Source organism: Micropterus salmoides, unplaced genomic scaffold (assembly GCF_014851395.1).
Source record: "Micropterus salmoides isolate LMB-PRFRI ecotype aquatic unplaced genomic scaffold, ASM1485139v1 Ms_hic_scaffold_2, whole genome shotgun sequence".
Classification (NCBI taxonomy): domain Eukaryota; kingdom Metazoa; phylum Chordata; class Actinopteri; order Centrarchiformes; family Centrarchidae; genus Micropterus; species Micropterus salmoides.
Genome location: NW_024041150.1, coordinates 9,249,777 through 9,257,921, shown reverse-complemented (window position 1 = coordinate 9,257,921; position 8,145 = coordinate 9,249,777).

The window sequence follows — 8,145 nt, the reverse complement described above, 5'->3', positions numbered from 1 at the left end:
GGGCCTCAGACAGGGCTTGAATTTTTTGGCAACAGAATAAGTCAACATGGAAATTACATTTAAATAAAATTAAACAGTGCACACATACAGTATAAGGCTCCACTTGACACTTCAGCAGGAACTTTTTAATCAGTACAAACCGGAGACAGCTTGACAGAGGATATGTCTTAAGTCCTGGTGAAGTGGTATGTTAGTTTTTAGGCTACATTACAGTGTAATTCAATTATTTGAAATCAATATGTGCAAGAAATGCAAAGCATGAAATGTTGAAATGAAAAGGACTGTGGGCTAAAATGCATTTATGAATATGGACTAAAGAGAGAATGCATGGATTCAGTTTATCTTTATTTTAGTTTAGTTTTTATTAAAAAGGGATGAGGCAAACATGTTTGTATTGTCTGTTTAATTTCCAAATCAACAAATAGACAATGCAAAACACTTCCAAACTTCACTCTGAATGTGTACGCAAACATTAAAAGTTCTGTCAACTGATATTGAACCGATGTTTTGGCCACTTAGGGGGGCAATATATAAGTATACTGACACTTATTATGGCACTTGTTATGGCTAATGTGTTAGCAGACAGTTGTCCATTTTACTTACACATTCAGCACTTATGAAGCTACTTTTTTAGACCACTTATGTAAAGCACTTTTTAATAGAAATAACAAAGTGCTTTACATTAATCAATGTCAAACATAGACAAGTGGAATAAAAATTGGAAATACACACAGTGGTTTTTTACAATGGTTTAACAATGAATATATAAAACATAAACAAGTCAGTATACAAAAAAGGAAAAAAAAAAGAATTACATGTCACATGTAAGCCTGTTTACCTTTGAGTTTTCTTAATAAACACCATAAACTGCATCTGCTTTACCTGTGTCTTGGGTTCCTGGTCCTTATTCCTGCGCTTGGCCCAACATGACACAAAGTTAGGTACATATTCTCCAGGGATTCATTACTACAAACCACACATTTGTCATTACACATAGTCGATTGACCTATTGTTACAGTGTGTAACGGTGTGATATCACAACATAGACGAATATCTGAACATAATCTCATTTGGATAAGTAAGGTCTCATTTAGCCTCAGCCTTAGCCTGAGTGTGACCTGCAAGCACAACCACAGATAAAGTCACACTAATCCCAGGTCCTGCTGGAAAATACAATCACAAGGGGAAAACATGGGCTTGTATCATCTTAAAAACTATGCACATGGTTCTTGCTATAAAGGATGAAGACTACACTGAGGCTTTTTGCAGACAAAATGTCAAGAATGTCATCTTTCGATGAAGCTAGAAAGGATGCAGGGAGGTTGCTAGGCACTGCTGCTACTACTGCATCCACTTGGGTGTATCTATCATGTTGTCAAACATAACACCTGCAGGCTTCCATAAACTGCTTCTGCGTCTCTGCAGCTGTTTATCTGTGGAGGCACCTATGTGTATAATGTATGCAATTTGAGAACAGTTTCTGTCTGTATAGTATAATACCTCCATCAGCAGCTGTTTATCTGCTGAGCTGTTCACCTCTGCAACATAAAGGTTGATGCAGGAGCTGTGTCTGAATGGAGTTTGATTTCAGCTGTGAAATAAAAAGCTGCAAAATTTGATACTATTCAGATGATGTGTCAGCTAGTGCATGCATACATTTTAAGAATGGTGTTTTATGAAAACATTTTCTGTTACAATATTGTCAGTGGGTTAGTTCATTCAAAAGAAATCAAAGCCCTGGGTTGAGTGTTTTTATTAAAGCATCTTTTTCATGTAGCCTTCAGTGTTATTTGAGTACAACCTTTTAAAATAAAATAGTTTTTTTTTAATATAAATTCATCATATACTTTTCTACTAGAAAACATATTTCAACTTGATTTGCTGTACTCATAACATACCAGCAACGATAAGAAAAAACAGCAACCCTGCAAGTGAACATAAACCAGCAGTTACATTTCCTCTAAAACTTTTTAGCAAACCAAATTAGCAGTATAGAAACATTTTTTGGAAGACTCTGGCGATGTGTGCCTCGCTACGCGCGCAGGTGCCAGAATAGGTCACATACAGGGAACAGATTGTCCCACAATGCATATCATCCTGATCATCATATGCCTCTTTCCATTTCTTCTCTTCCATATCACTGTTCTTCCTTATCTTTTCTATGGATTGTCTTCTACTTTCCTCTCTGATCCAACACACAAACTTAATAATGCACAAACACACAAGAGCATACTTTCACACAAGAGATAAGCAACAAGTTCCAATATTGACTGATTTAAGGACAGAATAAGAAGGAGGGAAATGATCATATTAAAAGCAAGAAATTTGGGGAAAGAAACACTGAGATATATAAAAGGAGACTGATGAAAGTACAAAGATATGATGAGACAAGGGGAGGAGACTACGTTTGAAATGCATTAAGTGGTGACACTACATACAGTATGTACTGAGGAGAATAGAGCGGAGGAGGAGGAATGATGATGATAGAGTCCTGAGAGCAGCCGAAGAGAAGGAGAAGAAGCTGAGGCATGTATTCATTCTCAAAGTGCAGTCCTGGGCCACCTGCATACCACACACACACACACACTGCATAAATCACATTCCCTGGATAGGAGGAAAGGCAGTAAAGTTTTAGATACTGGAAATGTCATTATATTTATCTTAAAAGTCTGCATAGGCTCAAAGGTGCAAGCTGTCTGTATGTGCATTTAACCCTTGTTTGGATTTATCATTGATGGTATTTGCCAGGTCAAATTGACCTGGGCCATAATTTGGTGTTTTAAATTAATACAGAAATAAAAAAATTTATATGTAAATGCATCACATACTTTTCCAACATAAATAACAATTTAAGTGTCATTCTTTTATTTTGATACGGTACATTTTTTTTCTGCTCTGAATAGCAGGACAGCATCTTGTGTAATTTGTCCGCACAAGGTGCCAATAATGGTCCTGGTCACGCATCCTTCCATCCATGTATAGTGTACTTCTGAGCTCTACTGTTTTCATTGTCATTTTCAGCTTGTTAAGTTATTTTCCCAGTTTGTATGGTGTCAGTAAAATAAATACACCAGGTGATGGGGTTGCCACAAAGGCTTTGTGCTATGTCAGAGATGTTTTATAGAGGAGACATACCACTCAATCACATCCTCAATATAACTCAATGGGGAAAGCCTGTAACGGCAAAGATGGCGGGTTTCCCGCCCATCCCACTAGAAAGCCAATCGTCTGCTTTTAACAGCCAAAGCAGGGAACATTTCATCCAATCGTGTGGTTCCACTGATGTAAGGGTCTGTTTTACTTTGACTACGAATGCGTGGTAGTAGTGACGCATGCGTATGTAACCCTTTTCACCATCGGCTCGTGATGAGGCAAGTACACTATAAAGTAACATATAAAGTGTTGAGCCCCCTTAACCCTAATGTTTGGTAAAATGGTGAAAGAGACATCCCATTGTATAATAAACCTGTCTAGGAACGCTATGATTCTCACTCTCTCTACTACCAATGAGAGGCTGGAGGGATAATCCTGACTTTAACCTCTTATTACCACAGAAAATACTGATCTACTCAGATACAGAGCATGTGATGAGACAGACATCAAGAATGCAATAGCTCAGTTTCCTTCTTTGTATTATGCAAGAATCACATAACATTTTAACAACAAATAATGGAGTGAAAAACAAACAATCTCAAAAGACCCGGGGAATATAGGGATTAGTCTTTTATAACCTGAGTGCACTCTTTTTTTTAGGTTTGTTCTTTTAGCAGGCCTGCATAAGTTCGTTGGCGCGCTTAGTTGGAGCTCATAGAGTGAAGAAAGTAACAGTACCTCCTTGAGTGGAGTGGAAAACCCAGATCCTACCGGGGCGACGTTGTCCGCAGCAGCACAGCGAGGGTTACACAGCTTCGTTCGTCCGTCACCACCAGCAACACAGCCCTCCGTGGAGGAAAACACCAGCGTTCCGATGTGGTCTCCTCTGGTCCAGCAGGCGAACGGTGTGTCTGCGGTCCCTCCCACGACGGTGTCACAGTCCCGCGAAGCCACGAGCTAACCTAGCCACAGAAACTAACAGGTCTAAGCTCACTTCCCAGTGCAAATACACACACCTCCAGTGGTAGCCCCACAGTCACAAACTCCTACGACGGCGAGAGCAGTGTCCGATACCCTGAATAGTCCAACTTAAAACGTTAAGTGCCGTAAAAGCACTGTTAGCTGTCGACTAGCTTTCGTGCTCGTGCAACTCTTCCCTCAGTTCCCCCTGATCTCCCCTCTCGCGTGATTACCCGTAGTTCAACAGGATACTTTATTAGTCACTAAATCTCTAACATTAACAAAATGATTAGTGAGCTTATCTTATGTAGTAAACCATGCTTAAAACATTTTAAGGAAAACCCAACTTAACTGTTAAATTACCTGGACACATCTGAACAGAGCGAGGATAATTAAATGATAACTCCTATTGCATCTTCAACCAATAGACATTTGCCACTTCAGTAACTCTTACATCTCAACTGGGATTACATATGAATTAAGCACTTTAGCAAGCCCAAAAAAATACAGTAACCCACATATTCCAGAAAAAATACAACATAAGTGACATATTTTTCCAGGTCATTACACTCTCCCCCCACCAATATAAGACATGCCCTCATGACTTGGTGCTTTTGAAATAAACAACGATATCAGTGGGTATAACTTTAGGTAACATATACTTAGGAGATAACAGGGGCACCTATCCACTTATAAAGGCAAGAGACATATCTCACTATAGGAGCTGCTATAACACTTGGATGTCCTGGTGTGTCATATGTTAATATTGATGGGGCTCTTCTGACTCTCTGAGTTCTTCTGATCTCAGTCTCAGTCTTTGTACAGTCTTGTAACATTTGAGACTCATCAGTTTCATGTCTTTGAGTGTTTTCTTGTGTTTCACCTGTCTCGTGCGTCACTGTGTCTCTTGTCATTTCAGCAGAATCTGGTTGCTTCCCTCCTTTTCCTGTTTCTGTTTCCTCCGCAACATCTTGCAGTACTTCTTGTTCTGTCACCTCTGGTCGTTCAGTCAATTCATCCCATACCATATCCAGATCCAAGCTGAATGGTTCCGACATTTCTTCATCAACTCCAGTCCTGGGAGTGTGAGCAGGTAAGTCATAGCACATCCCACTTTCCTCATCCTCAGAATCTGTGTACTCTTTTCCGTGGCAATGGTCTGATTTCACTTCCCCTTTATCATTGTTCTCTGGTGTCTCTGCTGAAGCCTTGTCTCTCTCTGACACACTGTTGCGAAGTTTACGAAGTCTCTTTCGACGGACTCTCATACCCGGTACAGGGTGAACAGCAGGCGTCGGCTCCAGGCATACAGTTTTTCCCAGAGGTAGAATGTGATTTCGGTGGAGAATTTTGACAGGTCCATTTCCGTCTTCTGGTTTCAACCGGAACACTGGTAAATTTGGCATCTGACTGTCCACCACATAAGGATTTGAAGCCCAGCGGTCCGCTAACTTATGCTTCCCATGCAATCCTAAGTTTCTTATCAAGACTCTGTCTCCAGGTAATAGCTGTGAGAATCGGATCTTCTGATCATACCGCCGTTTATTGCCTTCGTTCTGCTTGGCAGCAATGGACTCCGCAAGGTCGTATGCAGCTTTCAACTCCCTCCTCATCTCAGTTACATACTTGAGGTAAGTTTCCTGCTGTGTGTCGTCGCTGGACGTCCCAAAACACAAATCCACTGGGAGCCTCGCCTCCCGCCCAAACATGAGGTAATAAGGCGAAAACCCAGTGGCTTCATTTGAAGTGCAGTTGTAGGCGTGGACAAGGTGTACAATGTGCTGACTCCATTTTCTCTTCCTGCTTGGCTCCAGAGTTCCGAGCATGTTTAACAGAGTCCTGTTAAACCTCTCAGGCTGGGGATCCCCTTGAGGATGATATGGCGTTGTCCTTGATTTTTCAATCCCAAGTGTGCTAAGTACCTCGTGTATAAGCCTGCTTTCAAAATCTCTCCCTTGATCGCTGTGCATCCTCTTTGGCAATCCGTAATGGACGAAGTATTTCTCCATCAACACCTTCGCCACCGTAGAGGCTTTTTGGTCTTTCGTTGGAAAAGCTTGGGCGTAGCGTGTATAGTGATCAGTAATAACCAGGACATTTTCTGTATTGCTTGAGTCAGGTTCAATAGACAAAAAGTCCATGCAAACAAGGTCCAGTGGTCCATCACTTTGTAAATGAGACAGTGGAGCAGCTTTCTTGGGTAGAGTCTTTCTCTTTATGCAGCGCATGCAGCACTTGCAGTATTCTTCCACATCCGACTTCATCCGTGGCCAGTAGAATCTGCCTTTAATGAGGCCGTATGATTTTTCAGAGCCTAAATGACCACAGTCATCATGCAGGGATGTCATTACCATCTTCCTATACTTCTCTGGCAAGACTAGCTGAGAGCGATGGGGTTTGTCAGGGGGACTTGTGACTCGATACATGACCCCTTGTCGTATCGTCAACCGATCCCACTCTCTTAGTAACAGAGGGCAGGTTGGATGCTTTGTCTTGTCAACCTGTGTCAAATCTCCTTTGTTGAGAGCTGACCATATCTCGCCAATGCCAGGGCATTCACGTTGGGCATCTGACAGCTCAGTAGGACTCAACATTGGCATTGTCTTTACACTCAAGGTAGACATATTACAGTAGGCTTGAGGGACAGCAAGTGAAGAAGGTCCCAATTGGTCAACTGCCCTACCAGGAGATGGCTTTCTACGTTTATTTCCTTCAGCCGTCTGGCACATGGCTCTCACACCGGCTTCAGATATGTCTTTCCACTCCGGTACTTGAGTGGGTGTCGGGTGTGGCCGACGAGAAAGGGCATCTGCATCAATGTTTTGAACCCCCGCTCTGTACTTGAGGCTGAAGTCATATGTAGACAATGCGGCAAGCCAGCGATGACCTGTGGCATCTAACTTGGCCGACGTCAACACATAAGTCAACGGGTTGTTATCGGTCCTGACTTCAAACTTCACCCCATACAGGTAGTCATGCAGTTTGTCCACGACCGCCCACTTCAATGCCAAAAACTCTAACTTATGAGCAGGGTAATGTCGCTCAGACGGGGTTAGGCTTCTACTGACGAAAGCGACGGGTCTTAACCCTTCACCTTGATCTTGGTACAACACACCACCTAGCCCTTCTTGGCTAGCGTCAACGTGTAATACATAGGGAAGCTGTGGGTTCGCAAAAGCTAACACCGGAGCTTGAGTAAGCCTCTGCTTCAGCTCTACCAAGGCGGCTTCACACTTGTCATCCCACCTACAACCAAAAGGCTCTGACGGGTTCAGGTAGAGGTCATCCTGTTTTCCCTTGGATTTCTTGGCAGTTGGTGGGTAGCCGGACAACAGTTGGTGCAATGGATAGGCAACTTTGGAGTAATCTTTCACAAAGCGTCTATAGTACCCGCAGAATCCAAGAAATGACCGCAAAGCAGTCACAGTGTTTGGTCTGGGCCACGTGGTTACTGCTTCAGTCTTCTCTGGATCGGTTGACACTCCATCTTGAGATATGATATGCCCCACGTAAGTCACTGACGGTTGACAAAACTGGCATTTATCCAGCGACAGCTTAAGACCTTCATCCTTCAATCGGTCAAGCACCTTTAACAACCTTGCCTCATGCTCTTCAGTGTCGCTCCAAACACAATGAGATCATCCAGATAGACCAGGACTTCAAGCAAGTTCATATCCCCAACTGTTTGTTCCATGATCCGCTGAAAGGTTGCTGGAGCCCCTGACACTCCTTGCGGCATCCTTTCAAATTGGTAGAAACCAACTGGGCAGATGAAGGCTGTCTTTTCTTTATCTGAGTCCCTCATAGGCACTTGGTAATATCCACTGCGGAGGTCTAGCACACTAAACCACTTGCTTCCATTGAGACAGGCCAGTGCATCCTCAATCCTTGGTACTGTGTACTGATCAGGAACAGTGCGTCGGTTTAGTGTCCTAAAGTCCACACACATCCTTATCTTGCCAGTCTTCTTTCTCACCACCACTATAGGTGAGGCATATGGACTTCTTGATTCGGTGATGATCCCAGCATCTTTAAGCTGTGACAAATGTTGTCTCAATGCCTCTAAGTCAGCAGGCGGCAGACGGCGAGATC